Source organism: Lepus europaeus, chromosome 8 (assembly GCF_033115175.1).
Source record: "Lepus europaeus isolate LE1 chromosome 8, mLepTim1.pri, whole genome shotgun sequence".
NCBI classification, from domain to species: domain Eukaryota; kingdom Metazoa; phylum Chordata; class Mammalia; order Lagomorpha; family Leporidae; genus Lepus; species Lepus europaeus.
Genome location: NC_084834.1, coordinates 53,186,220 through 53,205,471, shown reverse-complemented (window position 1 = coordinate 53,205,471; position 19,252 = coordinate 53,186,220). Strand labels below are relative to the sequence as shown.

General features: G+C 39.3%; 1 protein-coding gene across 2 annotated transcripts in view; it reads right to left on the bottom strand.

The window, feature by feature from the left end:
* Window positions 1–19,252, bottom strand: part of ANKRD50 (ankyrin repeat domain containing 50) — a 57,632-nt gene that overhangs the window by 20,844 nt on the left and 17,536 nt on the right. The window lies entirely within an intron of this gene.

Below are 19,252 nucleotides of genomic sequence, written 5' to 3'. Positions count from 1 at the left end.
TCCCTGGCCACAGCAGAGAGCTGGCCTGGAAGAGGGGCAACCGGGACAGGATCGGTGCCCCGACCGGGACTAGAACCCTGTGTGCCCCGGCGCCGCAAGGCGGAGGATTAGCCTACTGAGCCGCGGCGCCGGCCTTATTTGATGTTTTTTTAAATTTCAAAGCAAGGAACAAATTAATAGATTTTGTTTGACTGAATAGTGCAATTTTTACACATGTAATTTATATTGCAATTGAACAGAACTTTTTAAAAAATGAGACCAGGTTTATTCACTTTCGATAAGTATTTTCTTGTTGTACGTCATGTGCTGGATAAGGCACTGAGCAGACATGACAATGAAGAGGACATTAATGCAACCAGTTTGAACACCAGAAATTCACAAGTCAAACATCTACAACCCACTTCTTAATCTTTCAGTCTGACAGCCACCAAGACCTAATTTTCATCACTCTGTAACAATCAATACTTCTTTCTAAAATTTTCTCAAATCTTAGACTGTACCATCATCATCCTACTCCAAACTACCATCGCTTCTTTCCTCTGAGCTACATTAACAACTTAAATGCCTCCAAAAAGTTTCTTCTGCAGCCAGAGATGCATTAGCCTCATTTCAATGATATTTATTAGATACAATCACACAAGGGCCTTTTATTAGAAGTTTCCTCTGCTTCGATGTACTTTTTAATATTCACTTATTTATTATCGTTATTTTTTCAAGTTTTTCTCTTTAGATTGCAAGCATCACGAGCACAGGAGAAACTAAATCTGCTTTGCTTATCAGAGTAACTCCAGAACCTAACACAGAGCCCAGAGCAGTTCCTAAATTAAGACAGGACATTGTTGCAATCTAGAGTAGAAAACAATTTCAAAGCAGTGTGCTCTGTGCTATGATAAAATCTGGTAAAACTATTAACACAGTGACTAAGAAATGGTCAGATCAATGGGTTCTAAGTAGGGGAAACAGAATGTCCCAGCAATAGTCATCTATTAAGTGCTCAATATTAACCATGCTATCTCCAGGAAGATAAGACAGGGCAATTCTGCAGAAGGAACAAGCTAAATTTGGGAAAATCTACTCTACTGTACCATATAAAACTATAGTTTGTCTGCTCTGAGCACAAAGAAAGTCGATGAAGAATCAGTAAGACAGTCAAAAGGTTCCACATATATACTATAATATAATAATATAGCACAAACCAGTGCCTCTTCAGAAATAATACAGGCTGTACAGTATGACAGGAAGTCAACCTAACATACTTTTGCTAGGGAGGGTGTGGGAAAGTGGTCAGGGAAGCTGAGAACTGAAGTTGGTAAGGCAATGAGCCAGGAGATTAGTCAGGAGGAAGAGGTAGGGTAGGAGGGAGGATACCCAGGGGAAAAAAATCTTGCTGAGGCAACAGCACATGTAAAGGGCTGATGAAGAGAACTATCAGCGAGTATTTATTTGTGAAAATGAGTAAATATTTGGCTTTGTAAATTCTGTTTATAAAATTTGGACTTTGCCTTCAGTGTACTAAAGAATCACTTTAATATTTTAAGCATAAAATTGTTGAATTGTCATGTTTATATTTGTGTTTAGAAAGTTAACTCTGGGGCCAGCAAGTGTCATAGTAGGTTAAGCCTCCGCCTGCAGCACTGTCAGATCTTGTCCAGGCTGCTCCTTTTCCGATCCAGCTGTTAATAGCCTGGGAAAGCAGTGGGAGATGGCCCAAGGGTGTGGGTCCCTACAGCCATGTGGGAGACCCGGAAGAAGCTCTTGGCTCCTGGCTTAGGGTCTGCCCTTGTGGCCATTTGGGGAGTGAACCAGCAGATGGAAGACCTTTCTGCCTCGAACTCTTTGTCTGTAACTCTGCCTCTCAAATAAATAAAATAATCTTTAAAAAAATTTTTTAAAAAAGAAAGATAACTGGTGCATATGAAAGAAAACCTGAAGCAGTCTAGCAGGAAACCGTGACAGAAGGTCATTGCTTAGAACTTAAAAGGGAAAAGGAAAAAAATTCTGCATCCTGAACTACTATCACCAATTCACCACTGACTTTAATTCAGTGCTCCATGTGCTTTTAAGGAATTTATTGGTCCAGGATTTCATCAGATCCTCACAATTAACCCTTTAAGATGAGTACTATGGTAACACTCATTTCCAAATGAGGCAATCAAGGCACAAGAGGACTTGTAACTTTTCCAGTTACTTCCAAGTGCTGGCTCCAGAAACAACACACGGGTGGCTGTTCAGCCTGGTTTTTGTGAGAATGCCTCAGCTGTAAGCCCTTAGTCCCAGAAGCCAATCTCTCCAAACTCGCTCCCACCACTCCCCCTAGGCCTGGGTCAGTCAGGACCACCCCAGTCTGCATTCTCAACCATCACAGACCACTAACTAACCTACAGAATAATACAGTAGCGGTAGGGAGCACGAATTAGAATGATCTGGTGTGTAAAATTGATAAAATCTGGTGATTATCACCTTTCTTTTGCTTATGCCAGCTGATTTGCTCTTCTTTGTTGCTTCTTATTTTTCTTCTCTTTTAAATATAATCAGTTAATGCTAAATTTTTTTCTAAGTTTTTTCAGTATCATTCACTTCAAAATAATTTCCATTTGATTCCTTTATTGAAACAGGTTATTTAGTAGTGAGTTGCACAGCTTCTACATATTTGGGGACTTCCCAGGTATCTTTACATTATTAATATATTATCTAAATTAAATACAATTGTGATCGGAAAATATGTTTGGGTAACTTGCATTTATTTAAAATTACTGAGATTTGTTTTATGGCCCAGAATACAGCTCTTAGCACACTTATATGAAGTTGAGAAAAGGCTGTGTCTGCTGTTGTGGGGTGGACTGTTCTACAAATGTCAGTGAGTTCAATTTGGTAGTGGTGTTTAATTTGGTGACAAGCGCTTTGTGTACTGATTCCGTCAATATTGAAAGAACAGTGTTAAAATATTAAAACATTAGTGTAGCTTTGTCTCCGCCTTCTTGCAATAGTTTTACTTCCTGTATTCTGAAGCTCTGGAATGAGGGGTACATTTATGATTATTGTACCTTTTTTTGAGGGACCGATCCTTTTACTATTATGATACTATTCTGACAATGTTCTTTATCCCTTGTAATACTCTTTTCTCAAATTCTACCTTTTTTATACTAATGAAGCTCTATCAGCTTTCTGTTGATTTGAGTTAGTGCTGTATATTTTTTCACTCCTTTATACTTAAGCTATTTGTCTCTTTATATATAAAGTGAATTTCTTAAAGGCAACATATAACTTTTAATAGACAATTTTTATTTAATAAATATAAATTTTGAAAGTACAATTTGTGGATTATAGTGGTTCTTCCCCCATAACCACCCTCCCAAATACAAACCATCCCATCTCCTACTCCCTCTCCCATCCCATTCTTCATTAAGATTCATTTTTAATTATCTTTATATACAGAAGATCAACTCTATACTGAGTAAAGATTTCAACAATTTTCACCCACAGACACACAAAGTATAAAGTACTGTTTGAAGAAGATTAGTTTTACTGTTTATTCTCATAGTACAACTCATTAAGGACAATGGTACTAGGTGGGGAAAAAATGCACAATGACTCCTGTTGTTGACTTAACAACTGAAACTCTTATTTATGATGTCAGTAATCACCTGAGGCTCTTTTCATGAGATGCCAAGGCTATGGAAGCCTCTTTAGTTCACAAACTCCGACCTTATTTAGACAAGGCCATAATCAAAGTGGAAGTTCTCTCCTCCCTTCAGAGAAAAGTACCTCCTTCTTTGACGGCCCCTTCTTTCCACCAAGATCTCACGCACAGAGATCTTTCATTTAGGTCATTTTTTGCCACAGTGTCTTGGCTTTCCATGCCTGAGATACTCTCATGGGCTTTTTAGCCAGATTCGAATATCTTAAGGGCTGATTCTGAGGCCAGAGTGCTGTATAGGACATCTGCCATTCTATGAGTCTGCTGTGTATCCTGCTTCCCATGTTAGATCATTCCCTCCTTTTTAATTCTATCAATTATTATTATCAGACATTGGTATTGTTTACGTGTTCCCTTTGACATTTAATTCTATCTTCATTATTAGTTATGAACTTAAACTTTAACTAGTATGGTGGCATTGGTACCTGCCAACTTAATGGGATTTGGAGTCCCATGGCAAGTCTTTAGCTTTACCCTTAGGGGTAAGTCTGAGGAAGCTTGAAAGGCAACATATAATTATATCCTGTATTGTTATCCACACAAACTCTTACATTTAAATGAGGATATTTCTAATTTACACTCGATGTGATTATTTTAGATATGGTTAAATTTATTTTCTAATTTAAAAAATTAATTAGTTTTTAACAGATTCAATATAGTTCAGACATACAATTTTTAAAAAAAAATTTATTTGAACGGCCAATTTACAGAGAGAGGTAGAGACAGAAAGAGAGGTCTTCCATCTGCTGGTTGACTCCCCAAATGGCCTCAAGGGCCAGAGCTGGGCCAATCTGAAGACAAGAACTTCTTCTGGGTTTCCCCCAGAGGGGCACATGCACTTAGGCCACTTTCTACTGCTTTCCTAGGCCATTAGCAGAGAGCTGGATGGGAAGTGGAGCAGCCGGGACTTGAACCAGCACCTATATGGGATGTTGGCATTGCAGGCCAGGGCTTTCACCTGCTGCACCACAGTGCCTGTCCCATATGTACAATTCTAAGAATATAATGATATTCCCTCCCTCCCTCTCTCCTTCCTCTCCCTTTCTTTCTTTTTTATTTTTGAGACAACTTATTTTAAATTTACATTACAGTAAAAAGGCTTAAGTTTAAATACTGTGTTCTTATACACATTATTTTACAATAATGTACAGAATATATTTCTAGAATGGAGTTGCTAGAGAGGGACCTGATATATATTTTGGAGAATATTGTCGAAACACTGCCCTTAGAAATTATATACATTCTCAACATCTCTATAAAAGTGTGTTTCCTTAATGTCTCCATAGTGGTGATTAATGGTCTCTAGTTTTTCTACAGATAGGTGAAAAATGGCAACTTCATTACAGTTCTATTTTACATTTCCTTGCTGTGAGGGCAATCATGTGTACATGTGCCTAGGAAACATTTCTTTTTACTTTAAAAGTGTCTTTGTATTCTTTACTCACTTTCAAAAGATTGTTAAGTCTTCCCTTAAAATGTTAAGAAATTAAGTTTAATGTATGTAATATGAATTTCCAATATTTTACATTATTTCTCATTTTTAATGTATTATAAAGGTTTTCTTTTTCTTTCTTTTGACAACAATGTATTTTCTTTACTTTTAACGATAAAGTACCAACTTTTTTCTTTAATGGCTTGTAAGATTTGCATCACATTTCTGAGGAGCCTTCCCAACTGAGTGGTTTTAAAAAATTTTCATCATGGGACGGTGTTGTGGCATAGTGGGTAAAGCTTCCACCTTCAGTGCCGGCATCCCATACAGGCGCTGGTTTGAGTCTGGCTGCTCCACTTCCAATCCAGCTCTCTGCTATGCCCTGGGAAAACAATAGAAGAATAGCCCAAGTCCTTGGGCCCCTGTTCCCGTGTGGGAGACCCGGAAGAAGCTCATGTCCCCTGGCTTTGGATAGGTTCAGCTCAGGCTGTTATGGCCATTTGGGGAGTGAACCAGTAGATGGAATACTCCCTACCCCTCTCTTTCTCTGCCTCTGCCTCTCTGTAACTCTGCCTTCCAAATAAAATAAATAAATCTTTAAAAAAAATTTCAACTTAAGATGGTATTCTAATTTATCTTTTTTCCCCATGGTTCTATGGTTATCCCCAATCCATTTACTAAATGATCTGTCATTTCCTTATTGACTTAAAATATCTCCCATTTCACATACCCCTATGTGTGTGTGTGTGTGTGTGTCTGTATAGTATATTCCATCTCATTCTATTATTTCACCATGTCCATTCCAAGCACTTATATCACTGCTTCATGCAATTGCTCAACACAGACAACTGTTCATTAATTTTGTGGTCATTTAAGGCAAATATGGGGCCACAGATTTCTTTTTATTCTATGACAATATTTTCTCCTGTTTCTTGTCCTCTGCTTTTTCAGATCTCTTTCCTTTTTGTACTTGAGACATATTTTTAGCTATTTTGGGATAGTTCTTTTGGAGGAAGTTAAAGGAAATCAAAGGGAAAGTTATGATGAAAACAACATGGAAGAGATTTGTAAAATGGGGCTGGGAGGCTATTAAGGGGGCAGGCCTTATGCATGATTCCAGCTGCTGCCTAGGAATGTGAACTTTCCTGCTTAGCAATGTGCACTTTGGTCACCTCCATTTTTGGACCACAGGCATGCAGAATGACCTGATTGACTGCACAATTACACTGTGCCCAGAGGGTACAGATTCATATCAAAAGGTTATCAGACTCTTGTTTTATGTACATTTCCATGATGTTTATACATTCTTTTATCTTCCATGGGTGCAGCCAGATTCTGTCTCAACATTTAGTAACCCGTATAAGTCCCCTTTTTCCTCTCTTCCTCAGAACCTTGCTTCTGAGCTATCTGAACCTGTGTCTCCTGAAATACGATTCCTAAATCCCTGAAATAAAGTCCTCTTCCCTTTGGCAGTTCCTGAATTTGGATGGAGCAATGTTTTTTTCTGGAGTAGCAATTACAAGTTAGTGTATGTAGCATCCATGCTAGCTAGAAATCTCATGACTCAATTAAGGGCATGAATAATTTTATTGAGCTTTAACTTCTTCCTGGCCAATTAAGATCAGAACATGTGGATGTACAAAGGACAGTTTCTCAGTACAACCGCCACCCACACCAGATCCTAATGTCTGACTTTTCCTTGCACATAGTTCATCTGTGTGACTCATTCTGCCATGCCCTTTTTGTACTTCCTTTCTGTTTGAGTCCAGAGTAACTTCTAGAATAGAACTTATCTCCATGGTCCCACGTAAAAGCTTTAGTGTTGTTGATATTCATAGTTTTTAATATACTCATAATGTCCTGCCAGGCTGTTTGGTATTAACTTCCATATCACAGTTAGGTTTGGGTTTATAACTCTCGCATGGTTTCAAAATATATGTAGCTTTTTATTCACTTTCCTGCTTTGGAGCTATTTCCAAGAACCATTTAAAATTTTCTTAGTCATGTTAAAATCAGCAGTTCATCCCATGGCTTTGATGATGCTGAACTACTTTTTCTATCCCTCACCTCATGCCTAAACTCAAAACTGCAAATCCCTAAAACTATGAGCCATTTCATGTGAATGTTCTACAGGCATCTCAAATTTACGATGTTTAAAGAAACATTCTCTCCACACCATTTTCTCCATGCCAGGTGATAGTATACCAGCACTCCACAGTTTTTCATGACAAAATCCTTGAAATAATTCCTGAGTTTTCCATTTTGTTCCAGAATACTGTCCTTTCCCGTATAATGCCAAGCTTTTTTAAAAAAATATTTTATTTATATGAGAGGTAGAGTTACAGACAGTGAGAAGGAGAGATAGCGAGAAAGGTTTTTCATCTGTTGATTTACTCCCCAACTGGCTGCAATGGGCAGAATCCAGCCAATTCAAAGCCAGAAGCCAGAAGGTGCTTCTGGGTCTCCCAAGCAGGTGCAGGCACCCAAGAGCTTCGGCCATCTTCTTTGGCTTTCCCAGGCTATAGCAGAGAGCTGGATTGGAAGAGGAGCAGCTGGGACATGAACCAGTGCCGGTAAGTGATGCTTGCGCCGCAGGCGGAGGATTAACCTACTGCGGCACAGAGCTGGTCCCATGCCAAGCTCTAATTTAGGGCCCACACCCACTTGCTACTCTACCCAGAAAGCTCCCCAAGGCAAAATTTCTGACCCTTAGGGTTTCAACACAAAGTGTACTACACAGTACTGTAATACTTCAGAGCATTCTTTTTTTTTTAAAAAAAAAAAATTCCATTCTTATATATAACAGGGATCACTTTTCAGTTAAATTTAAATACCTAAGAATAAATGTGTGTCGATTACCCAAATGGTGGAGTTAGAAATGTGCCAGGGGATTCCAATACAATCCCATCAAGATTGCATGTACCAATGCAATCTCACTAGTCCAAGTGATCAATGTCAATTCACAATTGATCACACTGATAGGTCTAAGAGTCATAGGGATCACACAAACAAGACTAGTGTCTGCGAATACTAACTGATAGAATAATAAAGGGAGAGAACGATCCAACATGGGAAGTGGGATACACAGCAGACTCATAGAATGGCAGATGTCCTAAACAGCACTCCGGTCTCAGAATCAGCCCTTAAGGCACTCGGATCTGGCTGAAGAGCTCATGAGAGTATTTTAGGCATGGAAAGCCAAGAGACTCTGAAAAAAAAAAAAAAAAAGGACCTAAATGAAAGGTCACTGAGAGTGAGATCCCAGTAGAAAGAATGGGCCATCAAAGAAGGAGGTACCTTTCTCTGAAGGGAGGAGAGAACTTTCACTTTGACTATGTCCTTGTCTAAATAAGATCGAAGTCAGTGAACTCAAGAGGCTTCCATAGCCTTGGAAACTCATGACTAGCGCCTAGGGAGATTACTGACGCCATAAACAAGAGTGTCAAATTGTTAAGTCAACAACAGGAGACACTGTGTACTCACTCCTCATGTGGGATCTCTGTCCTTAATGTGTTGTCCAATGTGAAGTAATGCTATAACTAGTACTCAAACAGTACTTTATACTTTATGTTCTGTGTGGGTACAAACTGATGAAGTCTTTATTTAATATATACTAAATCCGTCTTCTGTGTATAAAGATAATTGAAAATGAATCTTGATCTGGATGGAATGGGAGAGGGAGCGGGAGATGGGAGGGGTACGGGTAGGAGGGAAGTTATGGGGTGGAAAAGCCACTGTAATCCATAAACTGTACTTTGGAAAATTATATTTATGAAATAAAAGTTTAAAAAATTTTTTTCCATATTTCAAATTATGTCCCCTTGTTGTGTTGTTTCTACTATTTTTGTTATAAGGCTGGGAGTTTAGTTCCCCAACCTCCATCCCTCCCTTCTCCATAATATAGTTTCTACCAGGGCAGAGACGACAAGGACTATACCTGTCTCGTTCACTGTTAGATTCCCAATATTCAAAACCATTCTTAGCATATCCCAAACACTCAGTAAATTTGTTTCATAAATGATTGGTACTTAATGGAAAAGTTGCTACTTTAAAACACTAGATAAAAATATTTACTGAGGGCCAGCACTGTGGCATACTGGGTAAAGCCGTCACCTGCAGTGCCAGCATCCCATATGGACACCGGTTTGAGTCCTGTGTGCTTCACTTCTGATCCAGCTCTCTGCTATGGCCTGGGAAAGCAGTGGAAGATGGCCCAAGTGCTTGGGCCCCTGCACCCACATGGGAGACCAGGAAGAAGCTCCTGGCTTCTGGCTTCGGATTGGCACAGCTCTGGCTGTTGCGGCCAACTGGGGAGTGAACCATTGGATGGAAGATCTCTTTCTCTGCCCCTGCCTCTATCTCATTGTACCTCTTTCAAATAAATAAACAAATCTAAAAAAAAAAAACAAAACAAAAAAACAAAACAAAACAAAAAAAAACATTTTCTGTACTTGGAATTCCCATGTACAATTTAAAGAGTTATTTGGGAATAACTAAACCAAGTGGCAAACATATCTCTCAGGTCACATTTTATCATTCTGCAAAATGAAAATCTTAACAAAGTATACATATACAAAGCATGAGTAATAAAGAAGGTCTAGAGCCACGGCGGCTCACTTGGCCCATCCCATATGGGTGCTGGGTTCTAGTCCCGGTTGCTCCTCTTCCAGTCCAGCTCTCTGCTGTGGCCCAGGAAGGCAGTGGAGGATGGCCCAAGTGCTTGGGCGCCTGTACCCACATGGGAGACGAGGAAAAAGCACCTGGCTCCTGGCTTCGGATTGGTGCAGTACCGGCTGTAGCGGCCATTTGGGGGGTGAACCAACGGAAGGAAGACCTTTCTCCCTGTCTCTCTCTCTCACTAACTCTGCCTGTCAAAAAAAAAAAAAAAAAAAGTAGTATAAAACAGATTTTTCCAGGTGTATCTACATTAAGCACTCCAACAAGTTTGTGGAAAATGAAATTAAAAGATAAGTTTCTTTGGTGCCAAAAATTTTTGGAATCATATAAACAGGATCTTCAAAAGATTCATGACAAATGCATACCATAAAAACACTAGGTGTGGATTTCAAATACTTTTGCACCAAAGTGAACCTACCTTTTAATTCCATTTTCCATAAACTTTTTGAAGTACCCTTGCTGGGGCCATAGTTGTGGTGCTGCAGGTTAAGCTACCACCTGCAACACTATCATTCCATATGAGTACTGGTTAGAGTTCTGGCTGCTCCACCTCTCATCCAGCTCCCTGCTATTCAGCCTGGGAAGGCAACGAAGATGCCCCAAGTGCTTGGGCCCCTATACCCATAAGGGAGACTTGGATGGAGCTGCAGGTTCCTGGCCTTGGCATGGCCCAGCTCTGCCCAATGGCCATTTGGGAAGTTACCCAGAGGATAGATCTCTTTCTCTCTCTCTCCCTCACTGTAACCCTGACTGTCAAATAAATAAATAAATCATTTAAAACCTTTATGCCCTTGTGTGTGTGTGTACGTGTGTATATGTGTATTATTATTCCAATTCAGATACAGTAATGGTGTTTGATCATCACAGTCACACAAAACATCATCACTCTATAAAAGTAGCAATATGCACCATGGTTTTACTTTTGTATGCTTTCTATTTGTTGCCTACATTATTAATATTAATCAAATAAGTATTTTCTATTGATAATATTTCTATTAATTCAATTTAGAATCCTGTAGCTAGATTTCCCCCCATTTTCACTTCTCTCTTGAATCTGAATTCCAGCTAGATCATTCTTCTGTAGCTAGCCTTTTGATTTCCCGGCAGAAGAGTAGCTGAAGGACCATTAAGGCAATTCTGAAATAAAAGACATCCGTTGTTCTTTTTCTTTGATACAGTGGATTTACTTATTGCCTTCTTAGGAGGCTAGTTTTAAAAGCTACTATAAATAAATTATAAAGGATTTCCATTAGATGCTAGAAAAAAAAAAGTAGGAAGAATGAGCATGCACAATAGTTTCCTAAGAGCTAAAACTGTCAGAGTTGCATATCAGGTTTCAACTCTCTCATGCTCACTTCTTCAACTACAGAGAACCAGAGTGTACTTCCTAGCCTTACAGCAAAACAAGCTAGCCAAGCTGGAAGTTCAAGACCTGTCTTGATTTTCTCAGAGACCTGAGGTCAGAGGGCAACTAAACAACCCTCAAACTAGGGAGAGAGAGACATCTGCAGGTACAATCAAGAAATGATGGTATTTGTTAATAAGAGACACACAGAAATTTAAAAAGCAAGACAGCATAAATAGAGGAAGCTGAGTTCTTATAAGGTTGCAAAGTAATTCAATTGGCAAAAAAGGAAAATTTCTCAACAACTTTCACTGAACTAATGTTGAAAACTGGATGCCCACAGGCAAAAAGGATGAACCTCCATATATATCTCACACTTTATAAAAGATCTTACTCTAAATGGATCATAGTGTGAAATGTAAAACCACGAAATTTCTAAGAGAAAATTATTTGTAATTTTGAGTTAGGTAGAAGTTTCAGGTTTTAACGAAAAGCAGGAGCCAAAAAAAGAAAAGGAAAATAGGAAAATCTAACTTTATGAAAATTAAGTTTTAGAAGGCACTTAAAACAATGAAAAGGCAAGGTAAAGACTGGCAGAAAATATTTGTAAAGCAAGTTTATGACTAGAGACTTACATATAGAATATGTAAAGAACTTTCCAAACTCAAAAAACAGAAAATTAAAAAAAAAAGAAACAAAAAAAACCCCCACAAACCAGCAGGCAGAAGACTGGAACACATACTTTAGAAAAGAAGACATAGGAGTGTCAAATAAACATATAAGAATATGTTCAACATCATTAGGTGTTGGAGAAATTTAAATCAAAACCACACTGAGTTGCCACTAGACACTTACTAGAATTGTTGACATAAACTAAAGCCCTAAAAAACTCCAAGCATGGTGTTCATGCACAGCAATGACACAACCATCTCAAAATGGCACAGCCCCTTTAGAAAAAGTTTGGTTGCTTCTTAAAAAGTTAAACGTACACCTACTACATGATTCAGGAATCCCACTTGTAGACATTTACCTAAGTGAACTTAAATATATGGCCACACAGAAATCTGTACATAAATGTTTATAATAGCTTTGTTCACAAGGTACCCAAATTATAAATAACTCAGATGTTCCTCACCTGGAAAGCACATAAACTGTGGTATTATCCAGGGCTCAGCATTGTGGTACAGTGGCTTAAGCCACAGCTAATGATGCTGGTATCTCTTATTGGAGTGCCAGTAGGAGTCCTAGCTGCTTCACTTGCCACCCAGTTTCCTGCTAATGTGCTTGGGAAGGTAGGAGATGATGGTCCAAGTACTTGAGCCACTGCCTTCCATGTGGGAGATCCAGATGAAGTTGCTGGCTTCTGGCTTCAGTTAGGCCCAGACTTGACTCTTGTAGTCATTTTGGGAAGTAAGTAAGTGGATTAAAGATGTCTCTCTCTCACTCTATCTGTTCCCTTCTCTCCCTATCACTCTGCTTTCCAAAGAATAAAAATAAATAAATAAAACAAAGCCTGTGGTATCCACACAGGAGAATAACAGTCATAAAAGGGAAAACACTAGTGATACCCACAACATGGATGAATCTTAAATGCATAAGAACTCAGATTTACAAATGGCGATATGTAACACTGCATTTACCGGACTCTCGGAAAATGCAAAACTACAGAGATAGAATTTACATCAGTGGTTGCCAAAGTCTGTAGTGGGGAAGGAGGTTTACTACAAAAGGACAGAAATGGAACACTCTGCAGTTGCACAAGTACTGTACATCACAACGTGACAGACTCATTATTATGTCAAAATTACAGAACTGTACTCCACTCAGAATGGATTTTACTGTATGGAAACTAAAAATAATAATACATTATTAGGCTCCGAAATACAAAATGTATAGCTTGGCACATACCAGGGAATAAGAATATCCAAAATTCAGAATCATAACTGTGTCCTTAATATGTGTAACACTGAGCAAGTCGTTACAAAGAGTCTTTGTCCATGAGTTATCCTCTTTCCAGTTGGTACTCTGAGGTTCACTTGAATGACCAATGCCTTTAGAGCAGATCATCACCACTGAAACCACTAGAAAACCCACCTAGTCCTAACAGCATGCTGTGTCCAAACCACAGATTTCTGTATTCCAGGACTTGACCCACAACTGGCCCTTGAACCCATTGCTCCAACCTCATTAGCCCTGCTCCTGGTTCTTTGAACAGTTCCTGCTTTCATTCTGAGAATGTTCATCCATGCGGTACATTATTTCTCTGTAATTTTCTGAACTTTTCACTTCAGGGTTTTCATTCATCCTTTACGGCTCAGCTCAAATGTTACTCCTGACTATCCTACAGCCCGGACTAGGTAAGGTTCTACCAACATACACTCCTAGAACACCCATCAAAGTTCTTACAATGCTGTAATTGATTAATCAAGTAACTAAGACAGCATCTACCTTCAAAAACTCCAGGAGACAAGAAATCACCTACAGACCACATGCACTGTTGCATTTCTAGCAGCTAGCACGGGACCCTGTAGAAAGTGGCTGATTTATAAACATTTTTCCATTCGTGAATAGATGGGTTTATTGCACTGTTGCTCTACAGAACAGTGCTTATTCATTCCAATGTTACATCTTTAAAATCAAACGCAAACCAAAGCTCATTGTTAGCTGACATTCCGCTCCAAGGGGTATGCGGTGGCTCATGTCACATGTCAACTTGACTGGGCCATGGGGTGCCCACCGTTTGGTCAAGCACTCTGGTAGTCTGTGAGGGTGGTTCTGGATGCGGTTAATATCTGAGTCGACTGAGTAGAGCAGTTTGCCTTCACCAGTGTGACTCCTGAGCAGAAGCAAACACGCTGGCTCTGTGGCCTGTCTGCGTAAGGTAGCATGTCAGTCTTTCCCTGTCTGCACAAGAAATCAGTTCTGGAGAATGCTGGCTCTCAGACTGTAACCTGCACACTGGCCAGCCCAATTCCTGGGCCTTTGGATGCAGAGTGGAATAACGTCATGGCTTTCTGGGCTTTCTCTAAGCTTGCTCTGTGCAGATTGTGAAACTCCTCAGCCTCCACAATGGTGTGAGTTGATGTGTTCTAATAAATCTCTTGATTGGGGTTTTCTCCAGAGATCCCTAACAATAGAGGTTATTGTAAAATTTTTCTTTTATTTTTTTAAAAGATGTATGTATTTATGTGAAAAATTCAAAATGTTTATATTATTTTACGAGTAGATGATATGGGAGTACCAGGAAGAGCAGCCAAGGAGGACTCTATGAGAGAGGGAAAACAGGTCTAGGATGAAAAAAAATAGAAACAGAGCCCTGTGGTTTGGATTAGAAATGGGTAGACAACACTCCGCCTTTAATCAGGACTCAGACCCCCATGGTCATTTTGTTAGGCACTGATTTTAAAATTGAGAAGAATACTTAAACTTTTTAACTCTTTGAAGACACTAAAGTTCAAGGAGTTATTTTGCTAGGATATGATTAGTATTGCTGCAATGATCAGTACAAAAGTTCCTAGGACAGATTTCCCATTTCCGTTCTAATCTGCACAATTAAAGATTCTGACTTCTCATGCTATATCGCGCCTTCCACCCCAGATCTTCTTGTTTAGTCTCCTAATGCAAACTGCTTAATGTACATGAGGAGCACACTTTTCCTACCCCAGAAAACTGTTTCTGTGCTGAAATGACTTGAGATGAAAGCAGAACAGAAAATCATTAGTGCGACAATCCAAAGTTGCTCATTCCCATCTACTTGAGAGCAGTCTATTGATTCGAGCTACGCTGCTTCCTCAAGTCAGTAATGAACCAAAGGTCTCAAGGACAAAACAGCCCAAATCATACGCAAATGTACTTCAAAAAGTTCATGGAAAATGTATACAAAAGATAAGTTAATTTGGGTGCAAAAATATTTTGAAATCCATGCATATTTTTTTATAATATGCATTTTCCATGAACTCCTCAGCACTGAAATAAAGGCCTGGAAAGTGATTTAACTGGTAGATACTCATCAAGTCATTAAATTCTTTCAAAAAGCCAGGCTTTTTTCTTTTCTTTTCTTTTCTTTTTTTTTTTTTTAAAGAAAACTATTTTATTTATTTGGAAGGCAGAATTAGAGACAGAGAGACAGAGAGAGATCCTCCACCCTCTGCTTCATTCCCCAGATGGCCACAACCAGCGCTGTGCCATGCCAAATCCAGGAGCCAGATGCTTCATCTGGATCTTCAACATGGGTGCAGGGGCCCAAGGACTTGGGCCACTTCTACTGCTTTCCCAGGCCATTAGCAGGGATCTTTATGGGAAGTGGAGCAGCAGGGACTTGAACCAGTGCCCATATGGGATGCTGGCACTGCAGGCAGCAGCTTAACCCACTATGCCACAATGCTGGCCCTCAAAAAGCCAGGCTTTAAAAAATGTTTTTATGGCAGATGTAGAAGATATAGAAGAAAAAGTAAAGCACTAATGATTGTTAATATAGCTTGTCTTCTCTTGGGAACATAAACAGATTCTATATTATTAGGAAAAAGACTACTCATCCAAAAAAGTAAACCATGTGGAACAGGAGAAAAAAGAAAAAGAAGTATAATCAATATTTTCCAATAAGTTAGGAATCAAATATGATAATTAAAATCAGGTCAGGCAAATGTAGCCAAAATGTGGGATAAAAATCTGTCTCTAAACTTTGACAAAAGTGTAGTAATTTCAGGCTTTTATGAACTGTCTCCCTTTTGCTAAAACACAGTAGTGTTATATGGAATATGACAAAAGAAAAATACAGCTAGAGATAAGACACACATTTCACAGTATCAGAAACAGACAAGAAGCCTAATGCCCTGAGCAAACTTAAAGCTCAATCTTGGAGCTCAAGAAGCAGGTGACGACAGCCTGGAGATGTGCTAGTGGAAGTAAGAGGGACTCAGCGTTCTGCTGCCTCTAATAACAGGCTTTAGTCTCACTGGGAGTAGGGGCTGGCACAGGAATTGGCCCTATTAATAACGAGAGAGAAAGATGAAACAAAAAGAATGGCTGACTACCACCGAGGAGCCAAGCTCTGACTGTTAAGGAGCAGCAGGGGGCAGATGCGCTGGCTTCACTGGAGCCAGGAACTGGACCTAAAAGGATCCTGGGTCAGTTTCAGGGAATCTACAAAATTGCCACTATCAGCTTTGAGTAGCCTCTTACTGTCTCAATTTTGAATCCTCATTCTAGGTCACTTAGGATGGAGAATGAAAGTGGCTGTCAGTAATACACAGAGCAGGGAGAGCCAAGAGGCAAATATGGGGAAAGAGAGGGGATACAAAGAGGGGAGTGAAAAAGACCACAAAACCCACAGTACTCAGCAGCAAATCTAGCAATCAGGAATATGTATTCATATCCAAATGAAAATAATACACAAAACTGTCAATGTTTTCACATCCAAAGGGATTAAATCACTTAAAAGTTATTTAACAAGCAAAGAAAAAAATATGATAAAATAGAAAAGTAGGGAAATCTACATAGGGACGTCTACTGTGAGATAAAATGTAGCAGGTGGCAGCAGCCAACTAGAAAGAAATGGATAAGTTATAAAGTTCATATTTTTAAATACATGACAGGGCTGTTGAAGCAAGAAAACAAAATGAATTCAAAATCTAGAGAAACGAAGTTCTTCTAAAGAGAGCTGACGACGACAAAAAATGATCTGTTGATTTCTTCTCAGGGGTTACTTACCGATTTGGGAAGCATATATTGATTATAGACAGAGACCAAGAATCAGGTGGGGGCCACTCTGAGGCAATCTACCAAGGAATAAACCAGCAAGGCTTTCAGTGGTCAGCTGTGTCCCTTTTAAAAAGCAAAGCGCAAATCTGAAGTGTCCTGAACACAAGGCTGATTTTCCCCAAGGCATGTTGGCTAAATTCTGGCCTGTGATTAAACCTCTGGGGAAACAGGCCAAGAGTGTTGAAAAACCAACATGAAATTCTCCATAGCCTGGAACTGTGTGCTGGAAACATAATTCTGCTAAAGGGAGAATTTGAAGCTGTAAGGGGCAGGAAGTTAAACAGCTGAACAAATTTTATTTGGGGAAGAACTGAATTACCAAGAATCTCTAAGAGGTGAGAGGATATCTGTAGGCTCTTGATCAAAAGCTCCAGGACCACACCAGCGTAACACATGGAAGAAAATAGAGTACGTGCATAAAAGATGGTTAAAACAAACAGAAAAACATGGAATCTGTAAAAATACACATTCCATTCCAGAAATACAAAAATACAGTATGTCATACTAGGGATTCTTTGGATATATTCAATGTCATTGTCACTACAACAGAAGATAAGACTGGAAATACTAAAAATGGGTCATTAGAAAATACCTACACTGAATTACAGAGAAAAGGATAGAAAAAAAAAATTGAAAGAAAGAAAACACATGTAAAACACAGTTAGGCACAACAGATATTCAACTGTGGTCCCCAAAGAAAAAAACAATGGGCTAGGAAGCAGTATTTGAATAGATGATGGAGAAAAACTTTTCCAAAACTTATGAAAAGTATCATTATATAGATGCCACTTACTGGACCCCACCTCATCTCACCTACTCAATGACATACATGTTTCCAGTAATTTAAATTTTCTCCCTTGAATTACCTATCTTACCTCTTTACCATTCGCATCATTATCAAATATTCTGGAACAGATCCTTTCTTAAAACACTCAACAAACTCCTATCCTTTTCCAGCTACTACTAAATTTCACTGCTCCCCCTGTATAGCAAAGACATCAACAATTCTGCTTACTCTTCCTATACATTCATGATCCTATGATCAAGCTTTATTTTCCATTATACCAGTATCTCAAGACTGCCCTGTTGCCAATTCCAGTGCTCAATCCTCAACTTACTTACTATAGCTTCTCATGTCTTCCTCCTAGTCCTCCTAGAATACTTTCCTCACTTTCATTTCCTCCTATCACACCAGTCACTTTTTCTTTATTTCACCAACCTTAGAATTTTGAAGTATATCAAGGTTTAGATCCTGGCTCTCCTCTGTTTTCTATTTACATTCACTTCTTAGTAAGTTCATCAGGTACCATCTATTTTACAAAAATCCAAATGATTATGTAAAGCCAGCACCTTCTCTGAACATACACTTGTAAATCTAACTGCTTGTTCAACTTCCCTGTCTAGATAGCTAATGCTGAATACACACAGAAGTAAAATTCTGTCCTCCAACCTCCATCTCGCTCCTCCCTCAGTCGTCTTCTTTTCAGTAAGTAGCAAGTACACCCTTTCAGTTTCTCAGGTCAACGGTCTTAGAATAATTCTTTATATCTGACATCCAATATGCTGATCAAACTTAAAAAAGAATTAGCATAAAACACTTTTTACCAGCTCCACCACCTCACCCAAGTCCAAGAATCACTGTCTCTTACTCAAACGACTGTCCTAGCCACTTTCTGGTTTCCCTACTTCCACTTTTACCACCCCTCTTCTCAACAAAGCAGCCTGTGTGAGCCTATCAAAGCATGGAGCTAATGTTACTCTCTATTCGAAAGACATCAATGGCTTACAATCTACTCAAAGTAAAACCAATGTCTTTACAACAGCTTCCAAGGTCCTACACTGTACAGCTACTAACAATTCTATTAACTATTCTCCTCACTTATTTTGTTCCAGTCAAAAGGGGTCCCTTGCTTTCTTAGGTAATACCAAACCAATCCCCGCTCAGGTCATCATCCCATCTCAGGCTCTGCATTTCAGATTTCTCTGCAAACTTGGAAGCTCTTGTCAGCAATGTCCTTCAGAATGCCCTACCCACTCCCATATAAAACAGTAACTCCCCTCCCCCCAATCTACCTAGCACATCATTCTTGTCTTCCTTACTCTGCTTTGATTTTCTATACAACACCTACTGCCAACTGACAGGTTATATATTGTTTTCTTAACTTTTCATTGTTCTATCAGCTACCCACCACAACTCCCAAAATGTGAGCTCAGGGGAAGGCACTGGCGCACCAGGTAAAGTTGCTCCTTGCAATGCAGGCTTTCCATATCAGAGGGCAGTTCGAGTTTCAGCTGCTCTGCTTCTGATCCAGCTTCCTGCTAATGCACCTGGGATGGCAGC